The sequence below is a fragment of the Arvicola amphibius genome, chromosome 13, assembly GCF_903992535.2.
Source record: "Arvicola amphibius chromosome 13, mArvAmp1.2, whole genome shotgun sequence".
NCBI classification, from domain to species: domain Eukaryota; kingdom Metazoa; phylum Chordata; class Mammalia; order Rodentia; family Cricetidae; genus Arvicola; species Arvicola amphibius.
The window spans coordinates 27,010,915-27,030,118 of NC_052059.1; positions in this window are offsets into that span (position 1 = coordinate 27,010,915).

Consider the following 19,204-nt stretch of genomic DNA (forward strand, 5'->3'; position numbering starts at 1 on the left):
AACTATGACTAAAGCTATCTGATCTTTAACAATAGGGCTAAAAATATACATTGTAGAAAAGACAGAAATTTCAACTAATAGTGCTGGGATAAAAAATCCAACATGTTGAAGAAAAATTATATCTGCATCCATCACCCTGCACAAAAGAAAATGCCATGTGAATCAAAGACTCAGTTAGAAACTTGAAATGTTAAAATGCTAGAAGAAAACTTGGGCACTACTATAAAAGATAGAGATGTAGGAAACGAATTTCTGAATATGTCTCCATTAGACAAGGAAATAAATCAAACAATTAATAAATACAACCTCATAAAACTTAAAAAATGCTTCTGTATAATTAAAGAAAAACTTAAATGAAAATCACATGGAGTGCGAGAGAATCTTTGCCAATCATAGGATTGACAGAATTAATATCTAGAGTGTACAAATGAATAAAAAACAGAAAACACACAAGCAAACAGAACAGCAAAAATATAGCACAGAAGACATCCGATTCTAAACTGAAAACTTGTATTTTCCTTTACATAATACTAAAAAAAATTATATAAGATGCGGAAGGAGCGAAGTAATGAGTAGTCTTGTTCAGGAGTGCAATCTATGAATCACAATAATGACCAGTGTAATAATTGTTCCTAAAGGTGCAATTGTGGCATTTATAAGTTGGTGGCAACCAAAATCTGTTTAATTAGGCTTAGAGAACACTCAGCAGGAGGAAAATCATTCCTGATATTAGAAATCTAGCTAATTTCCCAGAGATATTTATTGAGGTTATAGATTTGAAATAAGAACCTACAGACATCACTTTTATTAGACCTGTATAATTTCTAACTATATTCATTAACTTTTATAAAATATATTTATGCATGTTTATGATGTGTATATATGTGTGTACAATGTACATAGCTATGTATGTGTATCATATGAGTATGTGGATATGGAGTAAACATGTCTGTTTATATGTGTGTAAATGCAAGCATTTCAATGCTATAGCATGTGTTTGTAGGTCACAGGATAACCTCAGAGGTCAGCCCTTTCTTTACTCCTTATTTAAGACAAGATCTCTTTGTTGATCACTATTGCATATACCTTGATAGCTGACCTGTAAATTTGCAGGCACCCTCATGCGTCTTACTACCTCATCATAAATGCTTAATTAAAGCATAAATGCTTGGCATAACAAACATGTGCTACCTAACCACTTTAATTTGGTTCTACAGATTAGAATATAGATTCTAATGATTGTGTGGGACATCCTTGATGCATTGAAATTTTACCATTATATTATTTATATAATTTAAGTTGCAATGGAATGATGTTTCCCTTTTCATACTTACTTAAAAAATATGTCTTCTTGGTAAACTCAGTCACGGAATAAAAGTGAAATGAAAGACTTACATATAGACATATTAAAATGACATTATTGCTAAAAATAACCAAAACTAAAACTAAGGTTTTTAGACAACACAAAATGGATGAGTAGAAAGGCTAGACATGTGAATATTGGATAAAATGTTTACTAAATAATGACAAATTAAAAGCAATACATCCAGTAGATATGATACTTGGACAAGCAATATATAAAATTACTTCTCCAAACAAGTGATTGGGTTATGATAATCTTCATTGTCAATTCAATTTTCTTTGGGATTGCCATGAATACACATGTGTGGGCCTGTATTTTCAAAGATCAGTTCTGAATGGTGCATCCCACCTGTGATTTATGGTCCTAGAGAGAGCATGAAAATTAAAAGGAAGCAAACCCAGTGCCTGCAGTCCTCTTTTTCTGTTGCCTGATCCACCAAGATCAAGTTAAGGTCCTGGAGGCACAGATGAATTCTACTTATATCAGACCTTCTCTGTCTTGAAAGGCTGTACCTCCTGAAACAGAACAGACTCACCCCCCCCCAAAAAGAGATTTCCTCTTCAAATAGTAAGCTTTATTGTTTGTCTTTTCTTGGTCTTCCTTCCTGCAAATGATGACAAGGAGATTTATTGTTAATTATGAAGCTTGGTCTTTAGTTTTGGCATGTTTTCAACTATTATAGCTTAAGTTACCTGTTTCTATCCATCTATATTCTGACACGTGACATTTTATGTCTCATTCATTGTCTAAGTCTGACTCTCTCCTTGTCTTTCTGGCATCTATGGCACACACCTAGGTTCATTCTAGCATTCCCCTCTCAGCCCAGAAGTCTCATACAACCTCTCCTGTCTGGCTGTTGGCATTCACTCTTTCCAAGTGCCTCAGGAAGGCAAGGTAAAACAGTGACACCTCTTCACACACTTTGCTCAACTACCCCACAACATCAGTAAGGTACTTCTTTTAAGTTAGTTGGTCAAGGTAATGAAAAGTTTGATGTACAAGTTCACATGATTGAATGTTACATGTATCATTATGTGTTGTGCTTTTCTGTCTTCATCTGACATGCCTTACTATAAAACACATTCATTAAATTGTTCTAGCTAGAAATGTTAGGATTTTATTTTATTTATAGTAACATATTCTATTAGTCAAATATAATTTCTTTAGCCATTCATCAATGGAGGAAAATCTCAGTTGATTTAATATTTTGGTTATTCTAAATGGAGGAGTAGTTAACAGTGCAATGCTTATTTTTATAGAAATCTTTCATTTTGAGGAGTATGTACAGTAGCTGAATTATATGTTAGATATGATATAGTTTTATTTGGTTGGCTTGTTTGTTTGTTTGAAAAAAGCCAACACAGCCAACTATCCTGCCTTCTATAGTAGTTGTGATAATTTACACTGCAGACAAAAGTATGCAGTTTTTCTATTTGTCTTTTCTCTGTATCATTGCCAGTGTTTGTTACGTCTTATATTTTAATGATAGATGTCTTAATGGTGTAGGATAATATTTTTGTTTGCTTTGTTTTGCATTTTTCTAATGATTCATGAAATTACACATCTTTCCCACATATTTCTTGGATATTTTGCTTGTCATATTTTAAGATGTTTCTGTTTATTTCTCTTGTGGATTTTTAAAAATGAATTATGTTTTCTTTATTTTCACACATCTATAGTAAATGTTAACCCACTGTTTGCTGTTGTTCGAGATTTGAATGGAAAGTGTAACCTATGAGCTCATACATTAAACACTTTGTCCTTTACAAGTGGCACTGTTTTGTGAAATTTGTGTGACTTTGGGGCAGTCAGGCCTAGATAGAGGAAGAATTTGTTTCAAGGGTTGGTCTTGAGGTTCATAGCCTGATCCTATTTCCTGTTCCATTTGTGGTTCCTATTTTCACATGAGAAGAGGAGGAATTGCAGCAGTGGACTTCTCTGTTGTGGATATCATAGCCTCAAATTGCTAGCAAAAGCATACCTTTTCTGTCATAAGTCACTTCTCAACCAGAACATGTTCACAACAATCAGAAAATGCGCTAATATAGAATTTTAGTACCAAATAATAGAATCATTGATGTGGTGAAGAAGTGATCAAGGACTTTTTAGGCATTGGGAATACATGGACACATAACACATCACACACACACACACACACACACACACAGAAAGAGAGAGGAGGAAGAGAGAGAGAGACAGAGAGAGAGAACACACACAACAGCTAATATACTAAATGCTATTTTGTATTTCATACTGCATTATTAATGAAATGATATTAAGTGAAATAAACTATTCTCAAAAATATACCTATTATATTTTTAGAAGACGTATTTAACGTGGTCAATTTTATATAAATTTAGTAAAGAACTTTGGTTTCTAAAGTTTTAAGACTAAATGAAATTAGGGATTAATTTTTATAAAGGGCTTGTAGTTCCAAAATAAAATATCTATATAATTCACATCAATGCAAATAGCAAGTATACTACCAAACTCTCGCTCTCTTCATATATATATGTGTATATATATATATATATATATATATATATACAAAATTTATGTGTAAATCATAATATAAAAGAAGAAATATACTTTCACCAACTTAAATTTAATTTGATTAATATCTTTCATAACAGTGTAAGGAAGAAGTCATGCTATTAAAACTGTATCAGAACCAAGAAGAAAGAACATTTAAAAATATGTAAGAAGACAGATAAAGTAACGTGTGGACATTAAGACTTGAAGTAAAATGCTTTGACGTAAAAGTTTACTAAAATATTTTTCCTGGTATCTCTCAGAGTATAATTGTTACAAACACATTCACAAGAACTATATCACATGACATCATACAAATTTATAGCATAATTTGTAATTCTCAAAATACAGATCTGTAAAACTGCTTGTGAAATATTGGTGTGTCATTGCAATGTCCTATGGACTAGATTTCATTGCTGCTAATATTTTTTATTAGTATGGTTATTAAGTGACACTGCTGAATATTATGTGTGCTCTCTCTCACAATAATGGTTAATATATTGGTATATCTCTTACATTGAAAGAGAATCTGCCTTTGTGCCTACAGATATTACTGCATACTATTTCTGATATATATTTTCATCACTATATAGAATATTTTCTCCTAATACTTAGAATAGTCTATTACCTGAAAGCATTTACAACACTCACAGTGTATTTTTAAAATGACTTTAAAAATCTTTTTGTGTGGACCTGCTTTTATATGTTCTGTTTGAAAACTTGTGTAATGTTGATTAACAACTGGCACTTATATTCTACTTTGAGAAATTGTTTTGAGGTGAGTTTTTTGATTTAGCATACCAAGATTTATGTGTAGTTCTATTTAGTCAGCAATTTAAACATGTGCTTGGTTGTGAAGTTTGTTCTGTAATAAAACATAAACAGAAGTTAATGAAATACTTTTCGCAATTTCTTGTAGCTTCAAATAGATGACAATAGTCTCAGAGTTAAACCCTAAAACAGGAAAGTGAAAGAGTGCCAGAATTTTGACAATATACACACCTGGCAAAAAGTATGGTTTGTAGGCTCAACCTTATCCTTTCAAATCTTGTACCTCTTTTAATTGGTTTCTTTGGTTGTTCTTCTATACTTTTACCCAAGGTATAGTAGTTAGTGTCTATCCACATAGCTCACAACCTTGCTTAAATTGATAAATACAATTACCATTAAATGAACCTACCCTTCCCTTGACTTATCTTCCTCTATGGTCTAATCATTCTTTTAATCTACACTGTCTTCTGATTGCTGACCACCCTAGACTTTCCCCCATGGCCCTCAGTACATCTTTTATCATTTATTGCTGAGAAATATGAGTACAATAATCTGTTTTCCTATGTCATTCTTGTATCTCTCTGTAAAGCAACACTTGATTTAAAGGTGAAATATATACAAATGCTTTACAGAAAATCTGTTATTTCCATGTGTTTCCTGGAAGTAAAAGTAAATCTACTGACATACAACCAGGATTCTGCATTAGGTATCATAAACAAGTTCATTTTCTCCATAATAGCGGATTTTCAAGGATAAAATACTCTCTGTTTTTCGAGGCAATGCAGTGAACATGTTGCCAGAATCTATGGTCGTAGTCGCCAATTATCCTTGAGGAAAAGACACAACTAAATCCAAACAGCTGAACTTAACTGAGAAGATGTGCAATATCCCAGGGCCTCAATGACATCACATTGTTTTGGAATTAATAGACCTTTCAGTGTTCTCCTTAGGTAGGGTAAAGAATGTCCTCACTGGTTTAAGTCATTCTGAGTTGGGCTGTTTGTTACTTGCTGCTGAAGGGATGCCATCTGGTTCTCATCATCATCCATCCATGATGGTATTCAGGGACTCATTCGTCATCCTGTCCTGTCCTGAGTTGTCAGTGCATATGTGTTGCCACTGATTCATTCTTCATTTCCATTCTCTTAGTTCCCCTGGAGGAAATCATTGTTCTTTCTGTGGAAACTGTGTGAAATTATCTAAGACTATCCACTATGGTTCTTCATGGAGCCACGGATCTTTGTTTCCTTTCATGTCCAGCTTTCATCTCATTCATTAACCAGTTCTATCTGAAGAAAAAAAAATGTGTGTTTTATTTTTAATTAAATGGACAAAACTTGCTGGATGCTTTTCTTTTATCTTCCTGTACTTAGTTCGGAGGACAGGAAAACCAACACAGAAAATTGTCCCCATGTGCCCCTAATAATGTTGTCCCCATGTGCTCAAAACCTCCACTTATTTTTGATTTAAACATCCACTACTTCAGTATAAAGGGTCTTAATTCTTAGTCATTCTGACAGCTGTAAGACAGTAGCTCAGAGTGATTTTTGCCTTGCATTTCTTTTATGAGTAAGGATGTTGACTCTCAACTTGATATGCCATGGTTTCTTGCATAGGAGGCCTTACCCTTTCTTAGGAGGGGAAGAGGTATAGTAAGGAGGTGAGGAGGGAAAGGGAGTAGAACAGGGGGATGAAAATAGTTGGATTATAAAATTAATAAAAAATAAATTTAAGCAAAATCTCATTGCATATCTTCTATTTATTCATGGCTTAGGACAAAAGATTGCTATTTTATTTTCCTGGGTCTTTTTTGCTTTCCTCAAAGAATAATTATGAAACTCAAAAGTTAGAAGACACTGCTTTAGGCTAACATATTTTTCCCTGGGGTCATGAGCACAGAAAAGCTTAAGTTCCCATAAAATATGCAAGAATCAAAAGGTGCCCAAGAGATGAATATGGTTATGTTACTATTTAACACCTATTATCTTGGTACACAATGGCATAGATTTATATAATATCATTTTAAATAAAACATTCTTCATTCAGTCATGAGTGAGCAGATTAGAGGAAAGAGTTATTTTGAATGCATTTTCAGAAAAGATATTAGGAATAGATATTTTCCATGTTACTGTCCATTTTCAGACATATAGAGAAATGTAAGGTTAATTAAATAGTTTTTTATAAAACCAAGCAAGGCAACCACTTGCACTATTATAAGTATTCAGTAATATTGCATATGCAGTCACTAGCAGGAATAGAGTTCTGCTTTCAGAATGGATTACGATTCTGAAGTTTCTATTGTGGATGCTCATTAGCTGAAGAATTATCGATCATAGCTTCTGAGAATAATATTGTCAAGGCATTAACTATGTTTGTTTCAGCAACAACTGGATACCTAAGAAAATCATCATCTGCTGAAGGGTTGATAGCTTATTTCCTGGCAAAAGAGTTACCTTCAAGAGAAAACATGGCAAATATATACATTATAATTATGAGTGTATATATATATACATACATACATACATACATACATACATATATATGTATTAAAAAACAAACTATCTTTTATCATTAAATACAAATCCAAGTTCTAACTCCCTCTTTTCTTCTCATTCCCTCCACATACCCCCCTACATTATCTTGATCTCTTCTTCTGAGAGGGTAAGGCTTATTGCTTTGGGGAAGGTCCAAGGCCCTCCCTACTATATCTAGACTGAGCAAGATATCCCTCCAAAGAGAGTAGGTTCTCAAAAAACCATTGCAAGCAGTAAGAATAAATCCTAGTGCCACTGCCAGTGGCCGCTCAGTCTGCCCGAGTCACGCAACTGTCAACCATATTCAGAGGGACTAGTTTGGTCCAATGCTTGTTCCTTCCCAGTCCAGCTTGTGGTGCTGAGCTCCCATTAGCCCAGGTAAACTGTTTCAATGGGTGTAGCCATCATGTTCTTGACTTCTTTGCTCATATTTGCTTTTCTCCCACTCTTCAACTGGACTTTGGGAGCTATGTCTAGTGCCCCGATGTGGCATGGCACATCTCTGGCATGGCAATTTTATTACACTAACAGTTTATTATAGGTAAGTCTTTAAAATGATTCTAAGAGAAATGTAAATCTATGTGATCACTATGACTAATTGTAAAGAATGGGCAGTTGAAAAGATTTGGTTGATCCACTGAAGACATAAATGAAATAAGTCATAATCCAACACACACACACACACACACACACACACACACACACTTGTATTTATAGTTGACATCAATGTGTCTTTATAAGCTTACAGAAATAGTAACAATCATTTGGGGATAAGTCTAGAGAATGCTGATATAATTAGAATAATGTACAATAGAAAGGAAAAATATATATCCTTAATAATATAAATTTGGATGTTGTATTAAATAATCTTGTAAGTACTTGCCCACACACATGAACACAAGCTGTATAGTGCTTTGCAGTTTATATTTTTATTTTTTATTTTGTAAAGATCACTTTAAATCTGGATATCATTTCTGTTCTTAGTGCCTACTCCTTTCTTATTAATACAGTAGGGTATCAACAGAAAGCAAGAAAGATCGTCAGGGAACCTGAAAATATAGCAGACACTAGTCTTAGAATTAATCTAGTGAATATTAAAAAATCCGTGGGAAAAAATCTTGTTTCAACTATAAGAAGACATTTCAGTTCCCTCTACAGGCTCCCAAATTACATATATAATGACAATTTTATTAGCAATGGTCAAATAGTACTTTAACATAAATAAAATCTTGATCACAAAAATGTAACCCATGATTAAAATGTTATGATATACCTGTACTTCATTTTAATGTATTTATGAGTTGTATAACTAAAATGGATATTTTAATTACTCTTTTAAATTATTAATCCTAAATGTCTAAAATCAATTTTTAATATTATGTGTTTTTGATCACTTTATAAACATAAAATAAACAGGAACTATGCAATCAAATAATATAACATTAAATAATAATTTATTTAGTAGACTAGATCACATAAAGGTTTTGAAAACATTCATACAGTGTATTAATTTAATTTTTGATATTATATTTTCAAAATGATTAAAAATATTACATATCTTTTCACTTTTAGTATCATATTAGTATCATATTGTTTGTGTACTTTTTATATTTTAAAAACTTTTCCTTAATAATACTTTATAATGAAGAGGGATCAGAATAATTTTATCATTTCTGTTTTTAAAATATGAGACCAAAGAAAAATACTGCGCTGTCTTAATATTTTCAACCAGAGCAAAATGGGCCCAAAATATACTAAAAAAAAAATACAAAACATAGTTACATGTATTGTGTGCGTAGGAATTCAGATGGAGTCGTCTTAGGTAACCTTAAATAATAATCACACTAGCTCTAGTTAGAGCAGCAAGCATAGTAATTCCGAGTAAATTGAATTTGAGAGGCGTCCTGATTAATTCTACCAAACATTTATAATATACACACATATGTGCAAATGTTATGTTATAATGTCAATAACTTATTCTCAACATAATAGAAACTTAGTGTTTTCCTACTTTGCTCAATCCCTAGCAAAAATTGTCAACTTCTAAAAATTATAAGAAATGATCACTTTTAGAGTCACATGCTTTATGTTCAGTTAGTGGGAGTATAACATGCTTTGAGAACTTTCTCACTTGAATGGTTGTGTAATTGCTTTTTCCCTAAAGAAACACAAGAGTCTTTCTTTGCTCCAATGTCAGCTGTTTAGTGAAAAGTTCTTGCTATCCAATATATGAGAGCAATTTGCTTTTAAAAGTGGATGTTCTTGTTTTCCTGGAAGTGAATTTTTTCCTCATCACACTCTAGCTTCTGAAAGACTATATGCTTGATGTTTTTTCTCTTTCTTACTTGCTTTATTCTGCAAAGACATAGCTCTACAAAACACAACGGTCACCATTAATTTCATATTCCTAGATCACATAGTTCAACATGAAACATAGTAGGTATTCAAAATTTATGTGTTGAATGAACTAATGACTAAATAATGACTAAATAATATTTTTTTGGCCTTATAGAAACTTAAATTACATTATAGCATAAAATTTATATCTAAATATGAGCTATTGAGAATATGTCTGATTTGCAGCTTCAATGATAACCAGCAGCATTAAATTATCAAATGTTTTCTTTCTGAATTTACAGCTTTGCAATTTCACAAAACTGTCTAGAGGGTTTTTTTTTCAATGTTGTTGCTCATGCGTGCATGAATAAGGTTGTCGAAATTATAAGAAGGCAAGATGTAACTATTGTTTTGCCAAAAGAAATGCATGCAAATAAAATGCAGTACCTTCAGTGATTTACAAATATATTGTCACTGCAATGTGAAGATAAATGCCCACATTGCATAATGCCTTGTTAGACAGCGTTTTAAAAACAGCATCAAACAAAACGAAGCTGATCTCTTTAATGTCAGGATGCATCACATTATGCAGTACAAATGCTAGGAACCTGAACATAGCACACTATGGCTTGTCTTGTTTATATAATTTTCAGAGGTATTTTATTTCTCCGGAATATAAGTTATTATACAAGGGTTCTAACAAGGGAAAATGGAGCTGTGTTAGTCTTTTAATACTAGCTAACTGGTTCTACCAGAATCCCTGTGGCACTCATAGTATGTAGGCCTCTATTTCCCTCTTGTCCCAGACAGTAAAAGTATACAATAGAAAAATTAGTAAACTGTCCTATTCTGAAAAAAGGTAGAGACATTTCCATTTGTCAAGGGTCACTGAATGGGAAAATGCCTTTAAAGAAATATCAGTTAATAAATATTAGATACTCAAACTTATTAAAAATAAATTATTATGTTTTTCTCATTTACAAAGGTTATAAATGCTTTTTGGGAAGAAAAGTACAGATAGAAAATAAAACTTCAATCCAATAGAGATAATTTTTAAGAGGTGTATAAATATTTTCTGATTTATAAGGGTGATTTATAAGACTATACAGTCATAATGTGCATAGTTTTGTAATTTTGGTTTACCATTTTATAATGTACTATATACTGTTCTATATGTTTTTCACAATGGATTCTGTCAGTCTATATTAAAATACCAGTCAAGGTCTAAAGCAATCAAAATGACTGCATAAAAAGTAGACTTTGAGTGTAAAAATTAGAGTTCCAATACATCCACTTCACAAGTGCTGCACATATGAAAATTATTATTTTTCTATTCTCTAGTCATCACCTATAAAATATTTGCTCAGAAATTTTAAACTTTGGATTCTTCGTTATCATTTAACTCCAAAGAATTCCTTCCTCTCTCTTATTTTGAGTCCATGGACTCCACATTCTTTTCCGTATTTTGAACTTCCTGGTATATCTGTAAATACATTCTTAATTCTAGGCTTGATGGCCTATATCCTCAGGATTTCAAACCAAGAGGGTCTAGAGTTCAAGATTATCTTAGGCTACATAATGAGAGTGAGAAAGGGCTGTGCCTAAATGAATAAACCAACAAGCCAGTCAATGACCGAACAATGGTCAGGACACATACACACACAAACTAGAAACAACCTTGTTCCTTCCAACTACTCCATGACCCTTCTCTTTGAGCCAATATTTAAACTGCTATTTTGATATTATAGCAGTTTCTTCTTCAGTCTTTTGCAGTATCTACTAGAAAAAGAAAAAAAGAATATCAGTAGAAGTATCTGCTCAAATCTGTTTATACCTAAAATGTCATTTTTATCAAGAAATACACTCATTGTATATCATTTCTTAGCCAAGAAATTATAACCACAAGCATAAGCTGAACCCAAAACAAGTCGTAATGTTTGTGTGCATCTTACAACACATATTTTCTATAGCACAGAATGTAATAGAAGTAATTAATTCTGCCTGGTGAAGTAGTCACAGCAATTCAAAGGGAGCATGTTCATTAGTATATGCATATAGTCAACAAAAGAATAAGAAAGTTTAAAGAGTAAGCTTTACATATTAAATGCACTTAAGAATATATTTGTGTCCATTTATGTGTTTATTATATATATGCATATATTTGCATGAGTTTATATATATATATATGTATTTATGCATTAATATTAAACTTACAAAACTGTTATGTGTACTTGTAGTTCTGAGAAACTCCTTTCAGCTCTTTCACCTTAAACATAATGGTAAACGAAGCTAGACTGTGTACAGGATACATTTCAATCCTTCAAGTGTGTTTCCACATTTAATTTATTTAAAAAATTAGGCTAAACTGTGAATGAAGACATAAACAATATTTTATTTGTTTTTGTTTGGGTTGTTTTGTTTGTTTCGTTGGTGGGTTGGTTGGTTTTTCAAGACTAGGTTTCTCTGTGGCATTGGAGCCTGTCCTGGAACTTGCTCTGTAGAGCAGGCTGGCACCAAACTCACAGAGATCTGCCTGTTGCTGACTCCCAAGTGCTGGGATTAAAGTCATGTGCCACCACTGCTCAATTTAAACAATATTTGTTTCATTCAACATAAACTCCATTTGTCATGAACATATTTATAAAATACATAACGGCATCACTTAACAGAAGTATACACTAAAGAGAAATTTATCTTCAGTTGGTTAGATAATTTTACAAATAATACAAATATAGACACAAGTGTACTTCAAAGAAGTCAGTCGTCTACTTCATATTTTGTAATTTTGTGGGATAAACTATCTTTTGTGTGGCTTTTGGAGATATGAACCAATCATGAAGAGGAAACTATGTTCCTGGAACAAGAGAGGAAACATTTCTAGAATCAAGAAAGTGATGATACAAAACTAAATATAATTTGGATTGTGTAATCACATTCACACAGAGAGGGAGGGGAAAGAGAAAATAAGAGAGAACAACAGAGAATAGGAAGGAGTATATGCGATGTATAAACAAATGACATAGCTTCTAAGCAGATATAATGGAATCTGAGACTACAGGCACAAGATCAGCCAGGGAAGTATAGACTGTGCCAAGAAAGGAAATGGACCAGTACTTGCTGTGGGAGCACATTCTGCGCGTTCAGCCAATAGCTTTTAAGATACCAGCCCACTTAGGCATGGTCTCTTATACTATTTATGCCCATGTAAAGCACAAGTCTGGTCTCTTTTCCAGCTGCTGGATTCGGTTGCTGTTCCCTGTTCCGGCAGAAGATTGTGATCTGTGAGTCTACCCCTAAATAAATAACCCTCTAATATTCTCAATTCTGAGCTAGTAGGGGATGATTTTGTGACTTCCACCATCAAGTACTACCAGTACTTTTGTTTGTTTATTTGTTTGTTTGAAACCAAGGTTCTTTCAAGCTTTTAATCACGAGGTCATTTATTCTGAAAACACCATTGGGTAATTTTGGGGTAGAAATCCATTGTATCACAGCTTGGAGAACTGCAGCCTACGATCATCACATCAGGAAAGGGTTCTTACGGTGAAGGACTGAATTTCTTTGCAGATCAGAAAACGTGAAATAATGACAGTTCAGTGGGCATCCTGCCACAATGTTTGGATGAGAGGTGCACACAAAATGCCCAATCATACTACAAAGGCATTTGTTCAACTATGTTCATAGCAGTATTATTTGTAATAGCCAGAACCTGGAAACAACCTAGATGCCCCTCAATGGAAGAATGGTTAAAGAAAGTGTGGAATATATACGCATTAGAGTACTACTCAGCGGAAAAAAGACATCTTGAATTTTGCATGCAAATGGATGAAAATAGAAAACACTCTCCTGAGTGAGATAACCCAGACCCGAAAAGATGAATATGGTAAGTACTCACTCATTTGTGGACTCTAGCCATAAACCAATGTCATTAAGCCTATAGTTCACAAGCCCAGAGAAACCAAATAACAAGGTGAACCCAACGAAAAAACATTTATAGATCCTCCTGGAAATTGGACGCAAACAAGATGTGAGCATGGGGGTGGGGGCAGAGGTGGGAATGAGGTGGAGGAAAGGGGAGAGGGGGAGAGGGAAGGGAGAAGGGAAGGACTGGCAACAGCTTGGGGGAGTAGGAGGTGGAAATGGAGGAAGGGCGGATATAGGAGCAGGGAAGAGGATACCTAATTAAGGGATCCATTTTAGGGTTGGCAAGAGACTTGGCTCTATCGGGGATCCCAGCTGTCCACGGGGATGTTCCCAGCTAGGTCCTTGGATAGCAGAGGAGAGGGTACCTAAACGGTCCTTGCCCCACTATCACGCTGATGGTTATCTCAAATATCAGCATAGAATCTTCGTCTGGCGATGGATGGAGATAGAGACAGGGACCCTCATCAGAGGAACTGACTGAGCTCCCAAGGTCCAATTGAAAGGCAGAAGGAAGGAGAAGACGAGCAAAGAAGTCAGGACCTCGAGGGGTTGGTCCACCAACTGAGGCAGTGTGCCTGTTCTAATGGGAGCTCGCCAAATCAAGCTGGACCGGGTCTGAACGAGCATGTGATCAAACCGGACTCTGATTGTGGCTGACAATGGGGGCTGACTGAGAAGTCATTGATAAAGGCACTGGGACTTGTTTTTACGACATATTCTGGCTTTTGGGGACCCTAGTTTATATGGATGCACAGCTCCCTTGGCCTGGATGTAGGGGGGAGGGAGGACATTGGACTTCCCACGGGGCAGGGTTCCCTGCCCTCTCTCAAGCAGGGTGGGAGAGGGAGAAGGGGATATGGGGGAGTGGGAGAAGATTGAGAGGAGGGAAGAAAGTGTAAATAATTGAATGGAAAAATAAATATAATAATAATAACAACAACAACAATAAGTCACCATATGTAGTCCTATATTTTGTTCTCAGGAAGGGATGGGGCTACACTTGAAAGCGCAGGCTATCTCCTGAATTCTTCTAGCATTTATCATATATTAGTCACCTCAGTGATCTACAAAGTTGCCCATTCTCCAAGGTCTTCAGAGATATACCTGAGTTGGAATTTTTTTCATGCCCAGGTGAATGAATTTGAGTTTTGAATAAAGAGGTACTTTTTCTACCTATATACCCCTTGAAGAATACTTTTGCTAGGGCCAGCTATAAGAAAAATGATCCCCATGGAATGAACAAAAGCTTATTGGGAAAATATTGCCATAACTACAATTGCCTTGTAGAAAAAAGAAATTACTGGGATGGTGTCTGCTGTAATGGTACTTGTAAATGTTTCCTTGATTTGGGAAATAACCAGGCCAGCTTAAAGATAAACAATTATATTTTTAATTGTGATAAGGGAAAACTCACGAACTCACGCCACAAGAAAGGGATGTCCAAGTTCCGCTGTATCCAGAGAGCGCACACCCAGTTGGTCCCAGTTTTCTTCCTCGGCTCCAGGTAGCCGCGTCTTAACTAGATTCCACTTTTTTTTTTTTTTTTTTTTTTTTTTTTTTTTTTTTTGGTTTTTCGAGACAGGGTTTCTCTGCAGCTTTAGAGCCTGTCCCTGAGCTAGCTCTTGTAGACCAGGCTGGTCTCGAACTCACAGAGATCCGCCTGCCTCTGCCTCCCGAGTGCTGGGATTAAAGGCATGCGCCACCACTGCCCGGCTAGATTCCACTTCTTAAAGGTGATTGGTTAAAAGAGCTTTAACCCGCATCAGGTACCTTTTTAATAAAAATTGTTATTAGTCAAAAACGAATAAAGTTTAGAAGACTTCATAAAAAATTAAGTGTACTCATTGTTATCATTGCAGGCTGTTTACTTAGCCTGTTATCCTACAGTGTATTCAGCTTGTTTCAGCTTAATATACTTCACATTTTATATGTAATCAGATTTTTAAATCCCTAATGTATAACTTTAACTTTACATATTACTTCATGTTCCTAAACCAGAGCTCTATAAAAATGTGTCTCTGTGTGTAATAATTTGCTTAGAGAACTTACAAATTGGAAGTAATCTTATAAAACAAATAATAATTATAAATGTAAATAGCAAACCTTTGAAAGTATTAATGATTTATTTTTGCTATACTGAGATCTGGGTTAATTTGGGTCAATACAATGACATCTTCCTTTTTTAAATGGCATGAAAGATTTCTGTTAAAAATGTTGTAAATTTGTATTCCATCTTTTGCTTCTTTTGTTTTCTATATTGTTCAATATACATAGAGCAAAGTCTTTCACTATGGACAGATGAAAGACCAAAAAAGAGAAGAATTCAAATATTGGGTTTACTGTTACTCAAGAAAATCCAATTAGAAGTCTCTATTTTCATCTCTTATTACATTTATAGATATATGCATACATGTACAAAGATGTTTGGTGAGAGGGAATAGGAATGCCAATATTTTTCAGCTGTTATTCATTGCCAACTAGTTTATCTAGCAAATTTGACTACTGGAGGAGACAGAAAGACATTTCCAGTCCCTGAACAAGGGAAATTAGAATGCTTTTTTTTCTCCTTATTTAAAATCTATTTTCTCTTGCTTGGTTTTCTTTTTATAACTTTAACAAATATCTTATGGTTTTATTCATACATATGCTTCTGTTTCTCTCTGTGTGTGTTTTTTGCCACCTGTGTGCAAGTCATTGACAAGGTCAGAAATATACACTGAGTTCATTATTACTGAAACTCTAGAAGGCTGCTGAAAATTGAACTCGGGTCCTATGGAAGAACAGCAAACACTTTTATAGACTATGAAATCTCTTTATCCCTATTTTTATAATTTTTAATTGTATTCCTTTCTCTTCATCTTTCTGACTTTTTAAAGTATTTTAGCCTATACCACCCTTTCTTTAAGTTATTATTTCACTTACATTTACTAATTTTAACCTCATATTTATTTTTTTTATTTTTCTCTTGTGTATTTTTGTGGTGTAGTGGCTTTTATTGGTCTTTGCTGTATTTAAATATATGGCTTGTTTCTGTATGCTTTTAATATTTGCAGTAGTATCTAAAGTTTTACAAGAGCCTGGAATGGAGTCCCAAAAAGGTTTATTTATTTGGGGATAAACTCACAGTAAGGGTAGCAATCTACAGTCTTCTCATTGCACTGGGACCTGGAACATAAATCCTGAAGATAAAGGAGACATGCATGCTTTTCATCTGCACCTATAGTTCTTGAGACCACAACCAAAGTGGGCTCACATGTTAAAGGCTATTGTCTGAAGGATTTACCACAAAACCTAGCTATTTTGCCTAAATGAGAGAGTTCTAAGCCTAATTCAAAACTACATACAATAAGAACAAATATCACATATTGTCTATGAAAAAGATTATACAAAAACATACATAAAAATAGAATTACAATCAGCATGAGCAACATTCAAAAAGAAACATATGCTAAACATTTTAATAGTTACCTATCCCATGGAATATAAATCTTATATTAAAAATGGCTTGGCTAAGTCATGAGAGGAAAGTAATTATGACTATCTAGTCTCGAACCCCATTCAAGATCTGAAAAGGGAAATAATATTACCTGAGTAACCAGGAAGTACAATAAAGCAACTTCCAAAAGGTGCAAGAAATGACAGAGACAACTGGCTACCTGGGCAATCACCCAAAGTCTTATTTACTGCATTGGGACAACCAAATTAGTCTAAGTCTTTGAGTATCAGACAGACCATTGTCAGAGGCAGGAAAATTTGAAAGATTGTCTTACCCTGTCTTTGCAAGGTTCAGCACGTTTTTTTGTTCTTGCTTATCCAGTATGGACATTGTGCATTTTGTCAGTAGTCAAGGCAGGGGCAGTTCTTTGCCCAAAGGCCAGTTTTGCCAGGAGAAAAACAAGCTCCAAGTGGTGCCCACACTCTCTTGGGAATAGGGTGATGATGCCAGGAGCAATTATGTCTCACGTTAACAGAATTCTATGTTCTTTAAATGCTATATCCTCCAGTTTTTTTTTTGATATTCTTTAAGATTACCTATCTATGGGGAATACAATCCCTATGTATCTAAGGAACCTGACTAGCCTAATTACAAATATGACAAACATGGGTGACTATTGACCTATAATTCTTAATACATATATAGCTTAAAGACTAAGGCTTCACATTAAAAATTAAACAATCTTTAAACAAATGTGCAGAAAATGAGAAAAATGATCTCAAAGTGTAGGCAATATGTATGAGTATGTTGGTCAGAGTAGAAATGTATAGTGTAATAAAATAAATATATCCTAAAATTGCATCAATGTACAAATATCTTAAGCAGAGGAAGAAACATGCATGCATGCTATGTAACAAACTAACATAGCAAAATATTGTAAAGAGAAATAAAAGCATATTCAATGTAACAAACATAATTTGAATTTGTACCAATATACTATAGTTGTACAATATACTATAATCTGTAACAATGTAAACTGTCTATAACTAATAGTTCACAAGTAGATAAATTAATTTACCTTTTATCCCATCCCATTCACTCCTTTTTAAAAGAGATACCTGAGCCTACTTCTCTCTTTTTTTTTCTTTTTTTTGGTTTTTCGAGACAGGGTTTCTCTGCAGCTTTTTTAGAGCCTATCCTGGAACTAGCTCTTGTAGACCAGGCTGGCCTCGAACTCACAGAGATCCGCCTGCCTCTGCCTCCCGAGTGCAGGGATTAAAGGCGTGTGCCACCACCGCCCGGCCTGAGCCTACTTCTAAAGAAATACCTGAGCCTACTTCATTTCCACACACAACTATATACCCACTTATAACCAACCCATAATAATGTCCCTAGCCTTGAGAACAAACTTTGTTGGGAGAGGAAATATCATTTTCTTTCTATTGTTGAGGTGACGTTATTTCGATGGGATCCTGTGTAAACTAAAATTATGGTTAAGTTTCCAGATTACGGTCTTGTACAATTACAGACAGTCTCTGAGTAGTCGATAGGGTTTTTCTGAATTCTTATTTGAATTTCTGGCCCGAACATTGTAAAAAGGTGAATCATCTCAGTTAGCCAAGTTGCAATCATCTTGAGCAGTTCACAACCTAAAACCAAATTTAAAGCGATGTTATCAGCATATTGACATCATATCAATCAAGTGGAATTGTTCTAATGGGGCCTCATCTTCTTCCCGAAGACTTCAAGATTATTGTAGGAAAATTTATTGTTCATTGTGGAAAACTTAAACATTATTCATATCAAAATGGAAAGTTTGAATATCTATAGACATGCATTAAATGAAAGGTACTATAGAGACAAAACTGGTATGAGGAGAGGTAAAATTTTGAAAGTGAAGTTTGGATAACCCTAGTCTGTAGATTTTATCTTCCTTCTGTTCCATACCAGGCAGCTCCTGTTATGAGACAAAATCTCAGAACTTTTCTTTTAACAACATGCTTGGATTCAGAGAAGGAGAGCCACCGTCCAACTCCAAAACCAGCTTTGTTTTTTAATGAGTCGTGACTACCATTATATTTATGTTTAGGTAGTGATATCTTACTCTGCAGAGGATATTGGTATCATAAGTCAGATTCGCTGGTGATTCTCTCTGGGTAGCTATTTTTGCTTCTTTAGACATCTAGTTGTCCAACGTCTGTGGACTTTTCAAAGATGGGTATTTTTCTGCGAAGACAAGAACAGAACCCTGCCCCAACCCTTATAAGATTTCCTTCAAACCTGTAGAATTATCACCTCTATGAATGA